Source organism: Schistosoma mansoni, chromosome 1 (assembly GCF_000237925.1).
Source record: "Schistosoma mansoni strain Puerto Rico chromosome 1, complete genome".
In the NCBI taxonomy this organism is placed as follows: Eukaryota; Metazoa; Platyhelminthes; class Trematoda; order Strigeidida; family Schistosomatidae; genus Schistosoma; species Schistosoma mansoni.
In genome coordinates, this window is record NC_031495.1 from 12,289,989 (window position 1) to 12,312,313 (window position 22,325).

Consider the following 22,325-nt stretch of genomic DNA (forward strand, 5'->3'; position numbering starts at 1 on the left):
TCGGGTGCGAGTGGTCCCGGGTTCGAATCCCGGCTGGGCCCATACTTTTCAAATATACACATACACATTCACCCCATTCATCACACACACCATACTCACTCACTCTGCTCGCCCACCACCACCAATATGCAATCCTGTATTCCATCCACTGGTCGACCAGCATTCAGAAAACTCTGTGCTCACACAGGAACGCCCACAAGCGAACAGTTTGATCATTATGATAGTGATAATACTCATACATGGTCGAAACTTCCATCCGTCGCTTTCATTTTATGAATAGTAATGTGACATTGATCGGTTGTGGATGTTAGTCTCACCACAGAATCAATCTGCAATCGAGACATACCACACATTCTTCTAACTGATGGCATATTTTTTTAACACAGTTGTGATAGAGAGTTGCTTGTGAAATGCAACCACACAAGTGTTACTGCTGCATTATACAATCGGAGAAATAACTCTTCTGGCTTATGTTCGCAGTGTGTTTCGAGATTCACAGTTGCCATTGAGAGTTCCATTTCACAAGTCATGTGGACTTAACACACATTGGATGGATATGTTATGAAGAGCAACACTGTGGTTTATTCAATTCGTCGTTTCGTAGACATGTCGATCCGACCTGTTCACTTCAGTTTCGTTTAGGTGACCTGACATCTGCACTTCTAGATCACACCAATCGCTCACATGCGCGTGTGCTGCTGATTGTATGAGGATTGCAGCGGACTGTATTTAAAGCGTCTTGTGACTAGTCAGGTGTAAGTGGTTGTAAGTGTGATTCGGCACGATTTTGTGGTTGTAACGATCGGTCGTTTGTGTGCTTGACCGACAGTGTTCGACAAACTTGTGCACAGTGTGCCAACCAGGTGACCGTCTGATCGATCAGCACATCACAGTAGGTTTCGCTCTCCTCCATGATCTGTCGTGTCTCCCTCCATACGGTGGACAATCATTCTCGCACCACATGTCTCACGCGAACACTCAGACTCACAGCAACACACACACACACATACACCCGGACAGTGTGATCATTATGATAGAGATGAGATGACTTGGTGATTGATTGATTGATTGATTGAGTGAGTGAGTGATTGGGTTAGTGGGTGAATTGGTGAGTGTATTGGTGAGTGTATGGGTGAGTGAGTGTGTGAGTGAGTGAGTGAGTGAGTGTATTTATGAGTGACCGATAGTTTGATTGAGTAGGTGAGTGTGTGTGATTGTGTTTCGTTTGTTGTGTGGGATAGGTGTTGATAGTTTGACGGTGGTTGTAGGTGAATTTGGACTCGTTGGCCTAGTGGTCTAGGGGTATGATACTCGCTTTGGGTGCGAGTGGTCCCGGGTTCGAATCCCGGCTGGGCCCATACTTTTCAAATATACACATACACATTCACCCCATTCATCACACACACCATACTCACTCACTCTGCTCGCCCACCACCACCAATATGCAATCCTGTATTCCATCCACTGGTCGACCAGCATTCAGAAAACTCTGTGCTCACACAGGAACGCCCACAAGCGAACAGTTTGATCATTATGATAGTGATAATACTCATACATGGTCGAAACCTCCATCCGTCGCTTTCATTTTATGAATAGTAATGTGACATTGATCGGTTGTGGATGTTAGTCTCACCACAGAATCAATCTGCAATCGAGACATACCACACATTCTTCTAACTGATGGCATATTTTTTTAACACAGTTGTGATAGAGAGTTGCTTGTGAAATGCAACCACACAAGTGTTACTGCTGCATTATACAATCGGAGAAATAACTCTTCTGGCTTATGTTCGCAGTGTGTTTCGAGATTCACAGTTGCCATTGAGAGTTCCATTTCACAAGTCATGTGGACTTAACACACATTGGATGGATATGTTATGAAGAGCAACACTGTGGTTTATTCAATTCGTCGTTTCGTAGACATGTCGATCCGACCTGTTCACTTCAGTTTCGTTTAGGTGACCTGACATCTGCACTTCTAGATCACACCAATCGCTCACATGCGCGTGTGCTGCTGATTGTATGAGGATTGCAGCGGACTGTATTTAAAGCGTCTTGTGACTAGTCAGGTGTAAGTGGTTGTAAGTGTGATTCGGCACGATTTTGTGGTTGTAACGATCGGTCGGTTGTGTGCTTGACCGACAGTGTTCGACAAACTTGTGCACAGTGTGCCAACCAGGTGACCGTCTGATCGATCAGCACATCACAGTAGGTTTCGCTCTCCTCCATGATCTGTCGTGTCTCCCTCCATACGGTGGACAATCATTCTCGCACCACATGTCTCACGCGAACACTCAGACTCACAGCAACACACACACACACACATACACCCGGACAGTGTGATCATTATGATAGAGATGAGATGACTTGGTGATTGATTGATTGATTGAGTGAGTGAGTGATTGGGTTAGTGGGTGAATTGGTGAGTGTATTGGTGAGTGTATGGGTGAGTGAGTGTGTGAGTGAGTGAGTGAGTGAGTGAGTGAGTGAGTGTATTTATGAGTGACCGATAGTTTGATTGAGTAGGTGAGTGTGTGTGATTGTGTTTCGTTTGTTGTGTGGGATAGGTGTTGATAGTTTGACGGTGGTTGTAGGTGAATTTGGACTCGTTGGCCTAGTGGTCTAGGGGTATGATACTCGCTTTGGGTGCGAGTGGTCCCGGGTTCGAATCCCGGCTGGGCCCATACTTTTCAAATATACACATACACATTCACCCCATTCATCACACACACCATACTCACTCACTCTGCTCGCCCACCACCACCAATATGCAATCCTGTATTCCATCCACTGGTCGACCAGCATTCAGAAAACTCTGTGCTCACACAGGAACGCCCACAAGCGAACAGTTTGATCATTATGATAGTGATAATACTCATACATGGTCGAAACTTCCATCCGTCGCTTTCATTTTATGAATAGTAATGTGACATTGATCGGTTGTGGATGTTAGTCTCACCACAGAATCAATCTGCAATCGAGACATACCACACATTCTTCTAACTGATGGCATATTTTTTTAACACAGTTGTGATAGAGAGTTGCTTGTGAAATGCAACCACACAAGTGTTACTGCTGCATTATACAATCGGAGAAATAACTCTTCTGGCTTATGTTCGCAGTGTGTTTCGAGATTCACAGTTGCCATTGAGAGTTCCATTTCACAAGTCATGTGGACTTAACACACATTGGATGGATATGTTATGAAGAGCAACACTGTGGTTTATTCAATTCGTCGTTTCGTAGACATGTCGATCCGACCTGTTCACTTCAGTTTCGTTTAGGTGACCTGACATCTGCACTTCCAGATCACACCAATCGCTCACATGCGCGTGTGCTGCTGATTGTATGAGGATTGCAGCGGACTGTATTTAAAGCGTCTTGTGACTAGTCAGGTGTAAGTGGTTGTAAGTGTGATTCGGCACGATTTTGTGGTTGTAACGATCGGTCGGTTGTGTGCTTGACCGACAGTGTTCGACAAACTTGTGCACAGTGTGCCAACCAGGTGACCGTCTGATCGATCAGCACATCACAGTAGGTTTCGCTCTCCTCCATGATCTGTCGTGTCTCCCTCCATACGGTGGACAATCATTCTCTCACCACATGTCTCACGCGAACACTCAGACTCACAGCAACACACACACACACATACACCCGGACAGTGTGATCATTATGATAGAGATGAGATGACTTGGTGATTGATTGATTGATTGAGTGAGTGAGTGATTGGGTTGGTGTATTGGTGAGTGTATTGGTGAGTGTATGGGTGAGTGAGTGTGTGAGTGAGTGAGTGAGTGAGTGTATTTATGAGTGACCGATAGTTTGATTGAGTAGGTGAGTGTGTGTGATTGTGTTTCGTTTGTTGTGTGGGATAGGTGTTGATAGTTTGACGGTGGTTGTAGGTGAATTTGGACTCGTTGGCCTAGTGGTCTAGGGGTATGATACTCGCTTTGGGTGCGAGTGGTCCCGGGTTCGAATCCCGGCTGGGCCCATGCTTTTCAAATATACACATACACATTCACCCCATTCATCACACACACCATACTCACTCACTCTGCTCGCCCACCACCACCAATATGCAATCCTGTATTCCATCCACTGGTCGACCAGCATTCAGAAAACTCTGTGCTCACACAGGAACGCCCACAAGCGAACAGTTTGATCATTATGATAGTGATAATACTCATACATGGTCGAAACCTCCATCCGTCGCTTTCATTTTATGAATAGTAATGTGACATTGATCGGTTGTGGATGTTAGTCTCACCACAGAATCAATCTGCAATCGAGACATACCACACATTCTTCTAACTGATGGCATATTTTTTTAACACAGTTGTGATAGAGAGTTGCTTGTGAAATGCAACCACACAAGTGTTACTGCTGCATTATACAATCGGAGAAATAACTCTTCTGGCTTATGTTCGCAGTGTGTTTCGAGATTCACAGTTGCCATTGAGAGTTCCATTTCACAAGTCATGTGGACTTAACACACATTGGATGGATATGTTATGAAGAGCAACACTGTGGTTTATTCAATTCGTCGTTTCGTAGACATGTCGATCCGACCTGTTCACTTCAGTTTCGTTTAGGTGACCTGACATCTGCACTTCTAGATCACACCAATCGCTCACATGCGCGTGTGCTGCTGATTGTATGAGGATTGCAGCGGACTGTATTTAAAGCGTCTTGTGACTAGTCAGGTGTAAGTGGTTGTAAGTGTGATTCGGCACGATTTTGTGGTTGTAACGATCGGTCGGTTGTGTGCTTGACCGACAGTGTTCGACAAACTTGTGCACAGTGTGCCAACCAGGTGACCGTCTGATCGATCAGCACATCACAGTAGGTTTCGCTCTCCTCCATGATCTGTCGTGTCTCCCTCCATACGGTGGACAATCATTCTCGCACCACATGTCTCACGCGAACACTCAGACTCACAGCAACACACACACACACATACACCCGGACAGTGTGATCATTATGATAGAGATGAGATGACTTGGTGATTGATTGATTGATTGAGTGAGTGATTGGGTTAGTGGGTGTATTGGTGAGTGTAGTGAGTGTATTGGTGAGTGTATGGGTGAGTGAGTGTGTGAGTGAGTGAGTGTATTTATGAGTGACCGATAGTTTGATTGAGTAGGTGAGTGTGTGTGATTGTGTTTCGTTTGTTGTGTGGGATAGGTGTTGATAGTTTGACGGTGGTTGTAGGTGAATTTGGACTCGTTGGCCTAGTGGTCTAGGTGTATGATACTCGCTTTGGGTGCGAGTGGTCCCGGGTTCGAATCCCGGCTGGGCCCATACTTTTCAAATATACACATACACATTCACCCCATTCATCACACACACCATACTCACTCACTCTGCTCGCCCACCACCACCAATATGCAATCCTGTATTCCATCCACTGGTCGACCAGCATTCAGAAAACTCTGTGCTCACACAGAAACGCCCACAAGCGAACAGTTTGATCATTATGATAGTGATAATACTCATACATGGTCGAAACTTCCATCCGTCGCTTTCATTTTATGAATAGTAATGTGACATTGATCGGTTGTGGATGTTAGTCTCACCACAGAATCAATCTGCAATCGAGACATACCACACATTCTTCTAACTGATGGCATATTTTTTAACACAGTTGTGATAGAGAGTTGCTTGTGAAATGCAACCACACAAGTGTTACTGCTGCATTATACAATCGGAGAAATAACTCTTCTGGCTTATGTTCGCAGTGTGTTTCGAGATTCACAGTTGCCATTGAGAGTTCCATTTCACAAGTCATGTGGACTTAACACACATTGGATGGATATGTTATGAAGAGCAACACTGTGGTTTATTCAATTCGTCGTTTCGTAGACATGTCGATCCGACCTGTTCACTTCAGTTTCGTTTAGGTGACCTGACATCTGCACTTCTAGATCACACCAATCGCTCACATGCGCGTGTGCTGCTGATTGTATGAGGATTGCAGCGGACTGTATTTAAAGCGTCTTGTGACTAGTCAGGTGTAAGTGGTTGTAAGTGTGATTCGGCACGATTTTGTGGTTGTAACGATCGGTCGGTTGTGTGCTTGACCGACAGTGTTCGACAAACTTGTGCACAGTGTGCCAACCAGGTGACCGTCTGATCGATCAGCACATCACAGTAGGTTTCGCTCTCCTCCATGATCTGTCGTGTCTCCCTCCATACGGTGGACAATCATTCTCGCACCACATGTCTCACGCGAACACTCAGACTCACAGCAACACACACACACACATACACCCGGACAGTGTGATCATTATGATAGAGATGAGATGACTTGGTGATTGATTGATTGATTGAGTGAGTGAGTGATTGGGTTAGTGGGTGAATTGGTGAGTGTATTGGTGAGTGTATGGGTGAGTGAGTGTGTGAGTGAGTGAGTGAGTGAGTGTATTTATGAGTGACCGATAGTTTGATTGAGTAGGTGAGTGTGTGTGATTGTGTTTCGTTTGTTGTGTGGGATAGGTGTTGATAGTTTGACGGTGGTTGTAGGTGAATTTGGACTCGTTGGCCTAGTGGTCTAGGGATATGATACTCGCTTCGGGTGCGAGTGGTCCCGGGTTCGAATCCCGGCTGGGCCCATACTTTTCAAATATACACATACACATTCACCCCATTCATCACACACACCATACTCACTCACTCTGCTCGCCCACCACCACCAATATGCAATCCTGTATTCCATCCACTGGTCGACCAGCATTCAGAAAACTCTGTGCTCACACAGAAACGCCCACAAGCGAACAGTTTGATCATTATGATAGTGATAATACTCATACATGGTCGAAACCTCCATCCGTCGCTTTCATTTTATGAATAGTAATGTGACATTGATCGGTTGTGGATGTTAGTCTCACCACAGAATCAATCTGCAATCGAGACATACCACACATTCTTCTAACTGATGGCATATTTTTTTAACACAGTTGTGATAGAGAGTTGCTTGTGAAATGCAACCACACAAGTGTTACTGCTGCATTATACAATCGGAGAAATAACTCTTCTGGCTTATGTTCGCAGTGTGTTTCGAGATTCACAGTTGCCATTGAGAGTTCCATTTCACAAGTCATGTGGACTTAACACACATTGGATGGATATGTTATGAAGAGCAACACTGTGGTTTATTCAATTCGTCGTTTCGTAGACATGTCGATTCGACCTGTTCACTTCAGTTTCGTTTAGGTGACCTGACATCTGCACTTCTAGATCACAGCAATCGCTCACATGCGCGTGTGCTGCTGATTGTATGAGGATTGCAGCGGACTGTATTTAAAGCGTCTTGTGACTAGTCAGGTGTAAGTGGTTGTAAGTGTGATTCGGCACGATTTTGTGGTTGTAACGATCGGTCGGTTGTGTGCTTGACCGACAGTGTTCGACAAACTTGTGCACAGTGTGCCAACCAGGTGACCGTCTGATCGATCAGCACATCACAGTAGGTTTCGCTCTCCTCCATGATCTGTCGTGTCTCCCTCCATACGGTGGACAATCATTCTCGCACCACATGTCTCACGCGAACACTCAGACTCACAGCAACACACACACACACATACACCCGGACAGTGTGATCATTATGATAGAGATGAGATGACTTGGTGATTGATTGATTGATTGAGTGAGTGATTGGGTTAGTGGGTGAATTGGTGAGTGTATTGGTGAGTGTATGGGTGAGTGAGTGTGTGAGTGAGTGAGTGAGTGAGTGAGTGTATTTATGAGTGACCGATAGTTTGATTGAGTAGGTGAGTGTGTGTGATTGTGTTTCGTTTGTTGTGTGGGATAGGTGTTGATAGTTTGACGGTGGTTGTAGGTGAATTTGGACTCGTTGGCCTAGTGGTCTAGGGGTATGATACTCGCTTTGGGTGCGAGTGGTCCCGGGTTCGAATCCCGGCTGGGCCCATACTTTTCAAATATACACATACACATTCACCCCATTCATCACACACACCATACTCACTCACTCTGCTCGCCCACCACCACCAATATGCAATCCTGTATTCCATCCACTGGTCGACCAGCATTCAGAAAACTCTGTGCTCACACAGGAACGCCCACAAGCGAACAGTTTGATCATTATGATAGTGATAATACTCATACATGGTCGAAACTTCCATCCGTCGCTTTCATTTTATGAATAGTAATGTGACATTGATCGGTTGTGGATGTTAGTCTCACCACAGAATCAATCTGCAATCGAGACATACCACACATTCTTCTAACTGATGGCATATTTTTTTAACACAGTTGTGATAGAGAGTTGCTTGTGAAATGCAACCACACAAGTGTTACTGCTGCATTATACAATCGGAGAAATAACTCTTCTGGCTTATGTTCGCAGTGTGTTTCGAGATTCACAGTTGCCATTGAGAGTTCCATTTCACAAGTCATGTGGACTTAACACACATTGGATGGATATGTTATGAAGAGCAACACTGTGGTTTATTCAATTCGTCGTTTCGTAGACATGTCGATCCGACCTGTTCACTTCAGTTTCGTTTAGGTGACCTGACATCTGCACTTCTAGATCACACCAATCGCTCACATGCGCGTGTGCTGCTGATTGTATGAGGATTGCAGCGGACTGTATTTAAAGCGTCTTGTGACTAGTCAGGTGTAAGTGGTTGTAAGTGTGATTCGGCACGATTTTGTGGTTGTAACGATCGGTCGGTTGTGTGCTTGACCGACAGTGTTCGACAAACTTGTGCACAGTGTGCCAACCAGGTGACCGTCTGATCGATCAGCACATCACAGTAGGTTTCGCTCTCCTCCATGATCTGTCGTGTCTCCCTCCATACGGTGGACAATCATTCTCGCACCACATGTCTCACGCGAACACTCAGACTCACAGCAACACACACACACACATACACCCGGACAGTGTGATCATTATGATAGAGATGAGATGACTTGGTGATTGATTGATTGATTGATTGAGTGAGTGATTGGGTTAGTGGGTGAATTGGTGAGTGTATTGGTGAGTGTATGGGTGAGTGAGTGTATTTATGAGTGACCGATAGTTTGATTGAGTAGGTGAGTGTGTGTGATTGTGTTTCGTTTGTTGTGTGGGATAGGTGTTGATAGTTTGACGGTGGTTGTAGGTGAATTTGGACTCGTTGGCCTAGTGGTCTAGGTGTATGATACTCGCTTTGGGTGCGAGTGGTCCCGGGTTCGAATCCCGGCTGGGCCCATACTTTTCAAATATACACATACACATTCACCCCATTCATCACACACACCATACTCACTCACTCTGCTCGCCCACCACCACCAATATGCAATCCTGTATTCCATCCACTGGTCGACCAGCATTCAGAAAACTCTGTGCTCACACAGGAACGCCCACAAGCGAACAGTTTGATCATTATGATAGTGATAATACTCATACATGGTCGAAACTTCCATCCGTCGCTTTCATTTTATGAATAGTAATGTGACATTGATCGGTTGTGGATGTTAGTCTCACCACAGAATCAATCTGCAATCGAGACATACCACACATTCTTCTAACTGATGGCATATTTTTTTAACACAGTTGTGATAGAGAGTTGCTTGTGAAATGCAACCACACAAGTGTTACTGCTGCATTATACAATCGGAGAAATAACTCTTCTGGCTTATGTTCGCAGTGTGTTTCGAGATTCACAGTTGCCATTGAGAGTTCCATTTCACAAGTCATGTGGACTTAACACACATTGGATGGATATGTTATGAAGAGCAACACTGTGGTTTATTCAATTCGTCGTTTCGTAGACATGTCGATCCGACCTGTTCACTTCAGTTTCGTTTAGGTGACCTGACATCTGCACTTCTAGATCACACCAATCGCTCACATGCGCGTGTGCTGCTGATTGTATGAGGATTGCAGCGGACTGTATTTAAAGCGTCTTGTGACTAGTCAGGTGTAAGTGGTTGTAAGTGTGATTCGGCACGATTTTGTGGTTGTAACGATCGGTCGGTTGTGTGCTTGACCGACAGTGTTCGACAAACTTGTGCACAGTGTGCCAACCAGGTGACCGTCTGATCGATCAGCACATCACAGTAGGTTTCGCTCTCCTCCATGATCTGTCGTGTCTCCCTCCATACGGTGGACAATCATTCTCGCACCACATGTCTCACGCGAACACTCAGACTCACAGCAACACACACACACACATACACCCGGACAGTGTGATCATTATGATAGAGATGAGATGACTTGGTGATTGATTGATTGATTGATTGAGTGAGTGATTGGGTTAGTGGGTGAATTGGTGAGTGTATTGGTGAGTGTATGGGTGAGTGAGTGTGTGAGTGAGTGAGTGAGTGAGTGAGTGTATTTATGAGTGACCGATAGTTTGATTGAGTAGGTGAGTGTGTGTGATTGTGTTTCGTTTGTTGTGTGGGATAGGTGTTGATAGTTTGACGGTGGTTGTAGGTGAATTTGGACTCGTTGGCCTAGTGGTCTAGGTGTATGATACTCGCTTTGGGTGCGAGTGGTCCCGGGTTCGAATCCCGGCTGGGCCCATACCTTTCAAATATACACATACACATTCACCCCATTCATCACACACACCATACTCACTCACTCTGCTCGCCCACCACCACCAATATGCAATCCTGTATTCCATCCACTGGTCGACCAGCATTCAGAAAACTCTGTGCTCACACAGAAACGCCCACAAGCGAACAGTTTGATCATTATGATAGTGATAATACTCATACATGGTCGAAACTTCCATCCGTCGCTTTCATTTTATGAATAGTAATGTGACATTGATCGGTTGTGGATGTTAGTCTCACCACAGAATCAATCTGCAATCGAGACATACCACACATTCTTCTAACTGATGGCATATTTTTTTAACACAGTTGTGATAGAGAGTTGCTTGTGAAATGCAACCACACAAGTGTTACTGCTGCATTATACAATCGGAGAAATAACTCTTCTGGCTTATGTTCGCAGTGTGTTTCGAGATTCACAGTTGCCATTGAGAGTTCCATTTCACAAGTCATGTGGACTTAACACACATTGGATGGGTATGTTATGAAGAGCAACACTGTGGTTTATTCAATTCGTCGTTTCGTAGACATGTCGATCCGACCTGTTCACTTCAGTTTCGTTTAGGTGACCTGACATCTGCACTTCTAGATCACACCAATCGCTCACATGCGCGTGTGCTGCTGATTGTATGAGGATTGCAGCGGACTGTATTTAAAGCGTCTTGTGACTAGTCAGGTGTAAGTGGTTGTAAGTGTGATTCGGCACGATTTTGTGGTTGTAACGATCGGTCGGTTGTGTGCTTGACCGACAGTGTTCGACAAACTTGTGCACAGTGTGCCAACCAGGTGACCGTCTGATCGATCAGCACATCACAGTAGGTTTCGCTCTCCTCCATGATCTGTCGTGTCTCCCTCCATACGGTGGACAATCATTCTCGCACCACATGTCTCACGCGAACACTCAGACTCACAGCAACACACACACACACACATACACCCGGACAGTGTGATCATTATGATAGAGATGAGATGACTTGGTGATTGATTGATTGATTGAGTGAGTGAGTGATTGGGTTAGTGGGTGAATTGGTGAGTGTATTGGTGAGTGTATGGGTGAGTGAGTGAGTGTATTTATGAGTGACCGATAGTTTGATTGAGTAGGTGAGTGTGTGTGATTGTGTTTCGTTTGTTGTGTGGGATAGGTGTTGATAGTTTGACGGTGGTTGTAGGTGAATTTGGACTCGTTGGCCTAGTGGTCTAGGGGTATGATACTCGCTTTGGGTGCGAGTGGTCCCGGGTTCGAATCCCAGCTGGGCCCATACTTTTCAAATATACACATACACATTCACCCCATTCATCACACACACCATACTCACTCACTCTGCTCGCCCACCACCACCAATATGCAATCCTGTATTCCATCCACTGGTCGACCAGCATTCAGAAAACTCTGTGCTCACACAGAAACGCCCACAAGCGAACAGTTTGATCATTATGATAGTGATAATACTCATACATGGTCGAAACTTCCATCCGTCGCTTTCATTTTATGAATAGTAATGTGACATTGATCGGTTGTGGATGTTAGTCTCACCACAGAATCAATCTGCAATCGAGACATACCACACATTCTTCTAACTGATGGCATATTTTTTTAACACAGTTGTGATAGAGAGTTGCTTGTGAAATGCAACCACACAAGTGTTACTGCTGCATTATACAATCGGAGAAATAACTCTTCTGGCTTATGTTCGCAGTGTGTTTCGAGATTCACAGTTGCCATTGAGAGTTCCATTTCACAAGTCATGTGGACTTAACACACATTGGATGGATATGTTATGAAGAGCAACACTGTGGTTTATTCAATTCGTCGTTTCGTAGACATGTCGATCCGACCTGTTCACTTCAGTTTCGTTTAGGTGACCTGACATCTGCACTTCTAGATCACACCAATCGCTCACATGCGCGTGTGCTGCTGATTGTATGAGGATTGCAGCGGACTGTATTTAAAGCGTCTTGTGACTAGTCAGGTGTAAGTGGTTGTAAGTGTGATTCGGCACGATTTTGTGGTTGTAACGATCGGTCGGTTGTGTGCTTGACCGACAGTGTTCGACAAACTTGTGCACAGTGTGCCAACCAGGTGACCGTCTGATCGATCAGCACATCACAGTAGGTTTCGCTCTCCTCCATGATCTGTCGTGTCTCCCTCCATACGGTGGACAATCATTCTCGCACCACATGTCTCACGCGAACACTCAGACTCACAGCAACACACACACACACATACACCCGGACAGTGTGATCATTATGATAGAGATGAGATGACTTGGTGATTGATTGATTGATTGAGTGAGTGAGTGATTGGGTTAGTGGGTGAATTGGTGAGTGTATTGGTGAGTGTATGGGTGAGTGAGTGTGTGAGTGAGTGAGTGAGTGAGTGTATTTATGAGTGACCGATAGTTTGATTGAGTAGGTGAGTGTGTGTGATTGTGTTTCGTTTGTTGTGTGGGATAGGTGTTGATAGTTTGACGGTGGTTGTAGGTGAATTTGGACTCGTTGGCCTAGTGGTCTAGGTGTATGATACTCGCTTTGGGTGCGAGTGGTCCCGGGTTCGAATCCCGGCTGGGCCCATACTTTTCAAATATACACACACACATTCACCCCATTCATCACACACACCATACTCACTCACTCTGCTCGCCCACCACCACCAATATGCAATCCTGTATTCCATCCACTGGTCGACCAGCATTCAGAAAACTCTGTGCTCACACAGAAACGCCCACAAGCGAACAGTTTGATCATTATGATAGTGATAATACTCATACATGGTCGAAACTTCCATCCGTCGCTTTCATTTTATGAATAGTAATGTGACATTGATCGGTTGTGGATGTTAGTCTCACCACAGAATCAATCTGCAATCGAGACATACCACACATTCTTCTAACTGATGGCATATTTTTTTAACACAGTTGTGATAGAGAGTTGCTTGTGAAATGCAACCACACAAGTGTTACTGCTGCATTATACAATCGGAGAAATAACTCTTCTGGCTTATGTTCGCAGTGTGTTTCGAGATTCACAGTTGCCATTGAGAGTTCCATTTCACAAGTCATGTGGACTTAACACACATTGGATGGATATGTTATGAAGAGCAACACTGTGGTTTATTCAATTCGTCGTTTCGTAGACATGTCGATCCGACCTGTTCACTTCAGTTTCGTTTAGGTGACCTGACATCTGCACTTCTAGATCACACCAATCGCTCACATGCGCGTGTGCTGCTGATTGTATGAGGATTGCAGCGGACTGTATTTAAAGCGTCTTGTGACTAGTCAGGTGTAAGTGGTTGTAAGTGTGATTCGGCACGATTTTGTGGTTGTAACGATCGGTCGGTTGTGTGCTTGACCGACAGTGTTCGACAAACTTGTGCACAGTGTGCCAACCAGGTGACCGTCTGATCGATCAGCACATCACAGTAGGTTTCGCTCTCCTCCATGATCTGTCGTGTCTCCCTCCATACGGTGGACAATCATTCTCGCACCACATGTCTCACGCGAACACTCAGACTCACAGCAACACACACACACACATACACCCGGACAGTGTGATCATTATGATAGAGATGAGATGACTTGGTGATTGATTGATTGATTGAGTGAGTGAGTGATTGGGTTAGTGGGTGAATTGGTGAGTGTATTGGTGAGTGTATGGGTGAGTGAGTGTGTGAGTGAGTGAGTGAGTGAGTGAGTGTATTTATGAGTGACCGATAGTTTGATTGAGTAGGTGAGTGTGTGTGATTGTGTTTCGTTTGTTGTGTGGGATAGGTGTTGATAGTATGACGGTGGTTGTAGGTGAATTTGGACTCGTTGGCCTAGTGGTCTAGGTGTATGATACTCGCTTCGGGTGCGAGTGGTCCCGGGTTCGAATCCCGGCTGGGCCCATACTTTTCAAATATACACATACACATTCACCCCATTCATCACACACACCATACTCACTCACTCTGCTCGCCCACCACCACCAATATGCAATCCTGTATTCCATCCACTGGTCGACCAGCATTCAGAAAACTCTGTGCTCACACAGGAACGCCCACAAGCGAACAGTTTGATCATTATGATAGTGATAATACTCATACATGGTCGAAACTTCCATCCGTCGCTTTCATTTTATGAATAGTAATGTGACATTGATCGGTTGTGGATGTTAGTCTCACCACAGAATCAATCTGCAATCGAGACATACCACACATTCTTCTAACTGATGGCATATTTTTTTAACACAGTTGTGATAGAGAGTTGCTTGTGAAATGCAACCACACAAGTGTTACTGCTGCATTATACAATCGGAGAAATAACTCTTCTGGCTTATGTTCGCAGTGTGTTTCGAGATTCACAGTTGCCATTGAGAGTTCCATTTCACAAGTCATGTGGACTTAACACACATTGGATGGATATGTTATGAAGAGCAACACTGTGGTTTATTCAATTCGTCGTTTCGTAGACATGTCGATCCGACCTGTTCACTTCAGTTTCGTTTAGGTGACCTGACATCTGCACTTCCAGATCACACCAATCGCTCACATGCGCGTGTGCTGCTGATTGTATGAGGATTGCAGCGGACTGTATTTAAAGCGTCTTGTGACTAGTCAGGTGTAAGTGGTTGTAAGTGTGATTCGGCACGATTTTGTGGTTGTAACGATCGGTCGGTTGTGTGCTTGACCGACAGTGTTCGACAAACTTGTGCACAGTGTGCCAACCAGGTGACCGTCTGATCGATCAGCACATCACAGTAGGTTTCGCTCTCCTCCATGATCTGTCGTGTCTCCCTCCATACGGTGGACAATCATTCTCGCACCACATGTCTCACGCGAACACTCAGACTCACAGCAACACACACACACACATACACCCGGACAGTGTGATCATTATGATAGAGATGAGATGACTTGGTGATTGATTGATTGATTGAGTGAGTGAGTGATTGGGTTAGTGGGTGAATTGGTGAGTGTATTGGTGAGTGTATGGGTGAGTGAGTGTGTGAGTGAGTGAGTGAGTGAGTGTATTTATGAGTGACCGATAGTTTGATTGAGTAGGTGAGTGTGTGTGATTGTGTTTCGTTTGTTGTGTGGGATAGGTGTTGATAGTTTGACGGTGGTTGTAGGTGAATTTGGACTCGTTGGCCTAGTGGTCTAGGGGTATGATACTCGCTTTGGGTGCGAGTGGTCCCGGGTTCGAATCCCGGCTGGGCCCATACTTTTCAAATATACACATACACATTCACCCCATTCATCACACACACCATACTCACTCACTCTGCTCGCCCACCACCACCAATATGCAATCCTGTATTCCATCCACTGGTCGACCAGCATTCAGAAAACTCTGTGCTCACACAGGAACGCCCACAAGCGAACAGTTTGATCATTATGATAGTGATAATACTCATACATGGTCGAAACTTCCATCCGTCGCTTTCATTTTATGAATAGTAATGTGACATTGATCGGTTGTGGATGTTAGTCTCACCACAGAATCAATCTGCAATCGAGACATACCACACATTCTTCTAACTGATGGCATATTTTTTAACACAGTTGTGATAGAGAGTTGCTTGTGAAATGCAACCACACAAGTGTTACTGCTGCATTATACAATCGGAGAAATAACTCTTCTGGCTTATGTTCGCAGTGTGTTTCGAGATTCACAGTTGCCATTGAGAGTTCCATTTCACAAGTCATGTGGACTTAACACACATTGGATGGATATGTTATGAAGAGCAACACTGTGGTTTATTCAATTCGTCGTTTCGTAGACATGTCGATCCGACCTGTTCACTTCAGTTTCGTTTAGGTGACCTGACATCTGCACTTCTAGATCACACCAATCGCTCACATGCGCGTGTGCTGCTGATTGTATGAGGATTGCAGCGGACTGTATTTAAAGCGTCTTGTGACTAGTCAGGTGTAAGTGGTTGTAAGTGTGATTCGGCACGATTTTGTGGTTGTAACGATCGGTCGGTTGTGTGCTTGACCGACAGTGTTCGACAAACTTGTGCACAGTGTGCCAACCAGGTGACCGTCTGATCGATCAGCACATCACAGTAGGTTTCGCTCTCCTCCATGATCTGTCGTGTCTCCCTCCATACGGTGGACAATCATTCTCGCACCACATGTCTCACGCGAACACTCAGACTCACAGCAACACACACACACACACATACACCCGGACAGTGTGATCATTATGATAGAGATGAGATGACTTGGTGATTGATTGATTGATTGAGTGAGTGAGTGATTGGGTTAGTGGGTGAATTGGTGAGTGTATTGGTGAGTGTATGGGTGAGTGAGTGTGTGAGTGAGTGAGTGAGTGAGTGAGTGTATTTATGAGTGACCGATAGTTTGATTGAGTAGGTGAGTGTGTGTGATTGTGTTTCGTTTGTTGTGTGGGATAGGTGTTGATAGTTTGACGGTGGTTGTAGGTGAATTTGGACTCGTTGGCCTAGTGGTCTAGGTGTATGATACTCGCTTTGGGTGCGAGTGGTCCCGGGTTCGAATCCCGGCTGGGCCCATACTTTTCAAATATACACATACACATTCACCCCATTCATCACACACACCATACTCACTCACTCTGCTCGCCCACCACCACCAATATGCAATCCTGTATTCCATCCACTGGTCGACCAGCATTCAGAAAACTCTGTGCTCACACAGGAACGCCCACAAGCGAACAGTTTGATCATTATGATAGTGATAATACTCATACATGGTCGAAACTTCCATCCGTCGCTTTCATTTTATGAATAGTAATGTGACATTGATCGGTTGTGGATGTTAGTCTCACCACAGAATCAATCTGCAATCGAGACATACCACACATTCTTCTAACTGATGGCATATTTTTTTAACACAGTTGTGATAGAGAGTTGCTTGTGAAATGCAACCACACAAGTGTTACTGCTGCATTATACAATCGGAGAAATAACTCTTCTGGCTTATGTTCGCAGTGTGTTTCGAGATTCACAGTTGCCATTGAGAGTTCCATTTCACAAGTCATGTGGACTTAACACACATTGGATGGATATGTTATGAAGAGCAACACTGTGGTTTATTCAATTCGTCGTTTCGTAGACATGTCGATCCGACCTGTTCACTTCAGTTTCGTTTAGGTGACCTGACATCTGCACTTCTAGATCACAGCAATCGCTCACATGCGCGTGTGCTGCTGATTGTATGAGGATTGCAGCGGACTGTATTTAAAGCGTCTTGTGACTAGTCAGGTGTAAGTGGTTGTAAGTGTGATTCGGCACGATTTTGTGGTTGTAACGATCGGTCGGTTGTGTGCTTGACCGACAGTGTTCGACAAACTTGTGCACAGTGTGCCAACCAGGTGACCGTCTGATCGATCAGCACATCACAGTAGGTTTCGCTCTCCTCCATGATCTGTCGTGTCTCCCTCCATACGGTGGACAATCATTCTCGCACCACATGTCTCACGCGAACACTCAGACTCACAGCAACACACACACACACACATACACCCGGACAGTGTGATCATTATGATAGAGATGAGATGACTTGGTGATTGATTGATTGATTGAGTGAGTGAGTGATTGGGTTAGTGGGTGAATTGGTGAGTGTATTGGTGAGTGTATGGGTGAGTGAGTGTGTGAGTGAGTGAGTGAGTGTATTTATGAGTGACCGATAGTTTGATTGAGTAGGTGAGTGTGTGTGATTGTGTTTCGTTTGTTGTGTGGGATAGGTGTTGATAGTTTGACGGTGGTTGTAGGTGAATTTGGACTCGTTGGCCTAGTGGTCTAGGGGTATGATACTCGCTTTGGGTGCGAGTGGTCCCGGGTTCGAATCCCGGCTGGGCCCATACTTTTCAAATATACACATACACATTCACCCCATTCATCACACACACCATACTCACTCACTCTGCTCGCCCACCACCACCAATATGCAATCCTGTATTCCATCCACTGGTCGACCAGCATTCAGAAAACTCTGTGCTCACACAGGAACGCCCACAAGCGAACAGTTTGATCATTATGATAGTGATAATACTCATACATGGTCGAAACTTCCATCCGTCGCTTTCATTTTATGAATAGTAATGTGACATTGATCGGTTGTGGATGTTAGTCTCACCACAGAATCAATCTGCAATCGAGACATACCACACATTCTTCTAACTGATGGCATATTTTTTTAACACAGTTGTGATAGAGAGTTGCTTGTGAAATGCAACCACACAAGTGTTACTGCTGCATTATACAATCGGAGAAATAACTCTTCTGGCTTATGTTCGCAGTGTGTTTCGAGATTCACAGTTGCCATTGAGAGTTCCATTTCACAAGTCATGTGGACTTAACACACATTGGATGGATATGTTATGAAGAGCAACACTGTGGTTTATTCAATTCGTCGTTTCGTAGACATGTCGATCCGACCTGTTCACTTCAGTTTCGTTTAGGTGACCTGACATCTGCACTTCTAGATCACACCAATCGCTCACATGCGCGTGTGCTGCTGATTGTATGAGGATTGCAGCGGACTGTATTTAAAGCGTCTTGTGACTAGTCAGGTGTAAGTGGTTGTAAGTGTGATTCGGCACGATTTTGTGGTTGTAACGATCGGTCGGTTGTGTGCTTGACCGACAGTGTTCGACAAACTTGTGCACAGTGTGCCAACCAGGTGACCGTCTGATCGATCAGCACATCACAGTAGGTTTCGCTCTCCTCCATGATCTGTCGTGTCTCCCTCCATACGGTGGACAATCATTCTCGCACCACATGTCTCACGCGAACACTCAGACTCACAGCAACACACACACACATACACCCGGACAGTGTGATCATTATGATAGAGATGAGATGACTTGGTGATTGATTGATTGATTGAGTGAGTGATTGGGTTAGTGGGTGTATTGGTGAGTGTATTGGTGAGTGTATGGGTGAGTGAGTGTGTGAGTGAGTGAGTGAGTGAGTGAGTGTATTTATGAGTGACCGATAGTTTGATTGAGTAGGTGAGTGTGTGTGATTGTGTTTCGTTTGTTGTGTGGGATAGGTGTTGATAGTTTGACGGTGGTTGTAGGTGAATTTGGACTCGTTGGCCTAGTGGTCTAGGGGTATGATACTCGCTTTGGGTGCGAGTGGTCCCGGGTTCGAATCCCGGCTGGGCCCATACTTTTCAAATATACACATACACATTCACCCCATTCATCACACACACCATACTCACTCACTCTGCTCGCCCACCACCACCAATATGCAATCCTGTATTCCATCCACTGGTCGACCAGCATTCAGAAAACTCTGTGCTCACACAGAAACGCCCACAAGCGAACAGTTTGATCATTATGATAGTGATAATACTCATACATGGTCGAAACTTCCATCCGTCGCTTTCATTTTATGAATAGTAATGTGACATTGATCGGTTGTGGATGTTAGTCTCACCACAGAATCAATCTGCAATCGAGACATACCACACATTCTTCTAACTGATGGCATATTTTTTTAACACAGTTGTGATAGAGAGTTGCTTGTGAAATGCAACCACACAAGTGTTACTGCTGCATTATACAATCGGAGAAATAACTCTTCTGGCTTATGTTCGCAGTGTGTTTCGAGATTCACAGTTGCCATTGAGAGTTCCATTTCACAAGTCATGTGGACTTAACACACATTGGATGGATATGTTATGAAGAGCAACACTGTGGTTTATTCAATTCGTCGTTTCGTAGACATGTCGATCCGACCTGTTCACTTCAGTTTCGTTTAGGTGACCTGACATCTGCACTTCTAGATCACACCAATCGCTCACATGCGCGTGTGCTGCTGATTGTATGAGGATTGCAGCGGACTGTATTTAAAGCGTCTTGTGACTAGTCAGGTGTAAGTGGTTGTAAGTGTGATTCGGCACGATTTTGTGGTTGTAACGATCGGTCGGTTGTGTGCTTGACCGACAGTGTTCGACAAACTTGTGCACAGTGTGCCAACCAGGTGACCGTCTGATCGATCAGCACATCACAGTAGGTTTCGCTCTCCTCCATGATCTGTCGTGTCTCCCTCCATACGGTGGACAATCATTCTCGCACCACATGTCTCACGCGAACACTCAGACTCACAGCAACACACACACACACATACACCCGGACAGTGTGATCATTATGATAGAGATGAGATGACTTGGTGATTGATTGATTGATTGATTGAGTGAGTGATTGGGTTAGTGGGTGAATTGGTGAGTGTATTGGTGAGTGTATGGGTGAGTGAGTGTGTGAGTGAGTGAGTGAGTGAGTGAGTGTATTTATGAGTGACCGATAGTTTGATTGAGTAGGTGAGTGTGTGTGATTGTGTTTCGTTTGTTGTGTGGGATAGGTGTTGATAGTTTGACGGTGGTTGTAGGTGAATTTGGACTCGTTGGCCTAGTGGTCTAGGTGTATGATACTCGCTTCGGGTGCGAGTGGTCCCGGGTTCGAATCCCGGCTGGGCCCATACTTTTCAAATATACACATACACATTCACCCCATTCATCACACACACCATACTCACTCACTCTGCTCGCCCACCACCACCAATATGCAATCCTGTATTCCATCCACTGGTCGACCAGCATTCAGAAAACTCTGTGCTCACACAGAAACGCCCACAAGCGAACAGTTTGATCATTATGATAGTGATAATACTCATACATGGTCGAAACTTCCATCCGTCGCTTTCATTTTATGAATAGTAATGTGACATTGATCGGTTGTGGATGTTAGTCTCACCACAGAATCAATCTGCAATCGAGACATACCACACATTCTTCTAACTGATGGCATATTTTTTTAACACAGTTGTGATAGAGAGTTGCTTGTGAAATGCAACCACACAAGTGTTACTGCTGCATTATACAATCGGAGAAATAACTCTTCTGGCTTATGTTCGCAGTGTGTTTCGAGATTCACAGTTGCCATTGAGAGTTCCATTTCACAAGTCATGTGGACTTAACACACATTGGATGGATATGTTATGAAGAGCAACACTGTGGTTTATTCAATTCGTCGTTTCGTAGACATGTCGATCCGACCTGTTCACTTCAGTTTCGTTTAGGTGACCTGACATCTGCACTTCTAGATCACACCAATCGCTCACATGCGCGTGTGCTGCTGATTGTATGAGGATTGCAGCGGACTGTATTTAAAGCGTCTTGTGACTAGTCAGGTGTAAGTGGTTGTAAGTGTGATTCGGCACGATTTTGTGGTTGTAACGATCGGTCGGTTGTGTGCTTGACCGACAGTGTTCGACAAACTTGTGCACAGTGTGCCAACCAGGTGACCGTCTGATCGATCAGCACATCACAGTAGGTTTCGCTCTCCTCCATGATCTGTCGTGTCTCCCTCCATACGGTGGACAATCATTCTCGCACCACATGTCTCACGCGAACACTCAAAATGACAGCAACACACACACACACATACAGGACCCGTCAGCGAGAGCCCACTGAGGTAGACGGGGTCCATCGGTGATAATGTGTAAGTTCAACCAATCCAGGATTTGGAGAAGCGGTTCACCAATTGTGTTCAGTGAGGAGATATCTGTACAACAGACGTGGTAGAAATCCAGTGACCGAGGCTTTCCATTAGAACTCAAGGAAATATCTGTTGAAGTCAGTCAGTAGAGAGCATGTGATTATTATTATCAGAAGGGGATTGAGAGGAGATCTGAGTATTTTCATAAAGAAAGCATGAGTGTCTTGAAGATAGATCACCAGGTAGTCCACCACAATAGGACAAATCGGCGGTCCAGTCTTCCAGGTTTTC

General features: G+C 45.1%; 1 protein-coding gene and 4 non-coding genes across 5 annotated transcripts in view; 4 read left to right on the forward strand and 1 right to left on the reverse strand.

Annotated features, from left to right (window-relative positions):
* Smp_165420 (putative zinc finger protein) overlaps positions 1 to 22,325 on the reverse strand; it is a gene marked incomplete at both ends in the record, with an annotated part of 156,356 nt that overhangs the window by 118,894 nt on the left and 15,137 nt on the right.
* Smp_tRNA_01207_Pro_CGG.1.1 lies at positions 9,140 to 9,210 on the forward strand. The gene has a single exon. It is a non-coding gene (tRNA).
* Positions 10,457 to 10,527, forward strand: Smp_tRNA_01105_Pro_CGG.1.1. The gene has a single exon. It is a non-coding gene (tRNA).
* On the forward strand, positions 17,007 to 17,077 carry Smp_tRNA_01211_Pro_TGG.1.1. The gene has a single exon. It is a non-coding gene (tRNA).
* Positions 20,943 to 21,013, forward strand: Smp_tRNA_01221_Pro_CGG.1.1. Its single transcript has one exon. It is a non-coding gene (tRNA).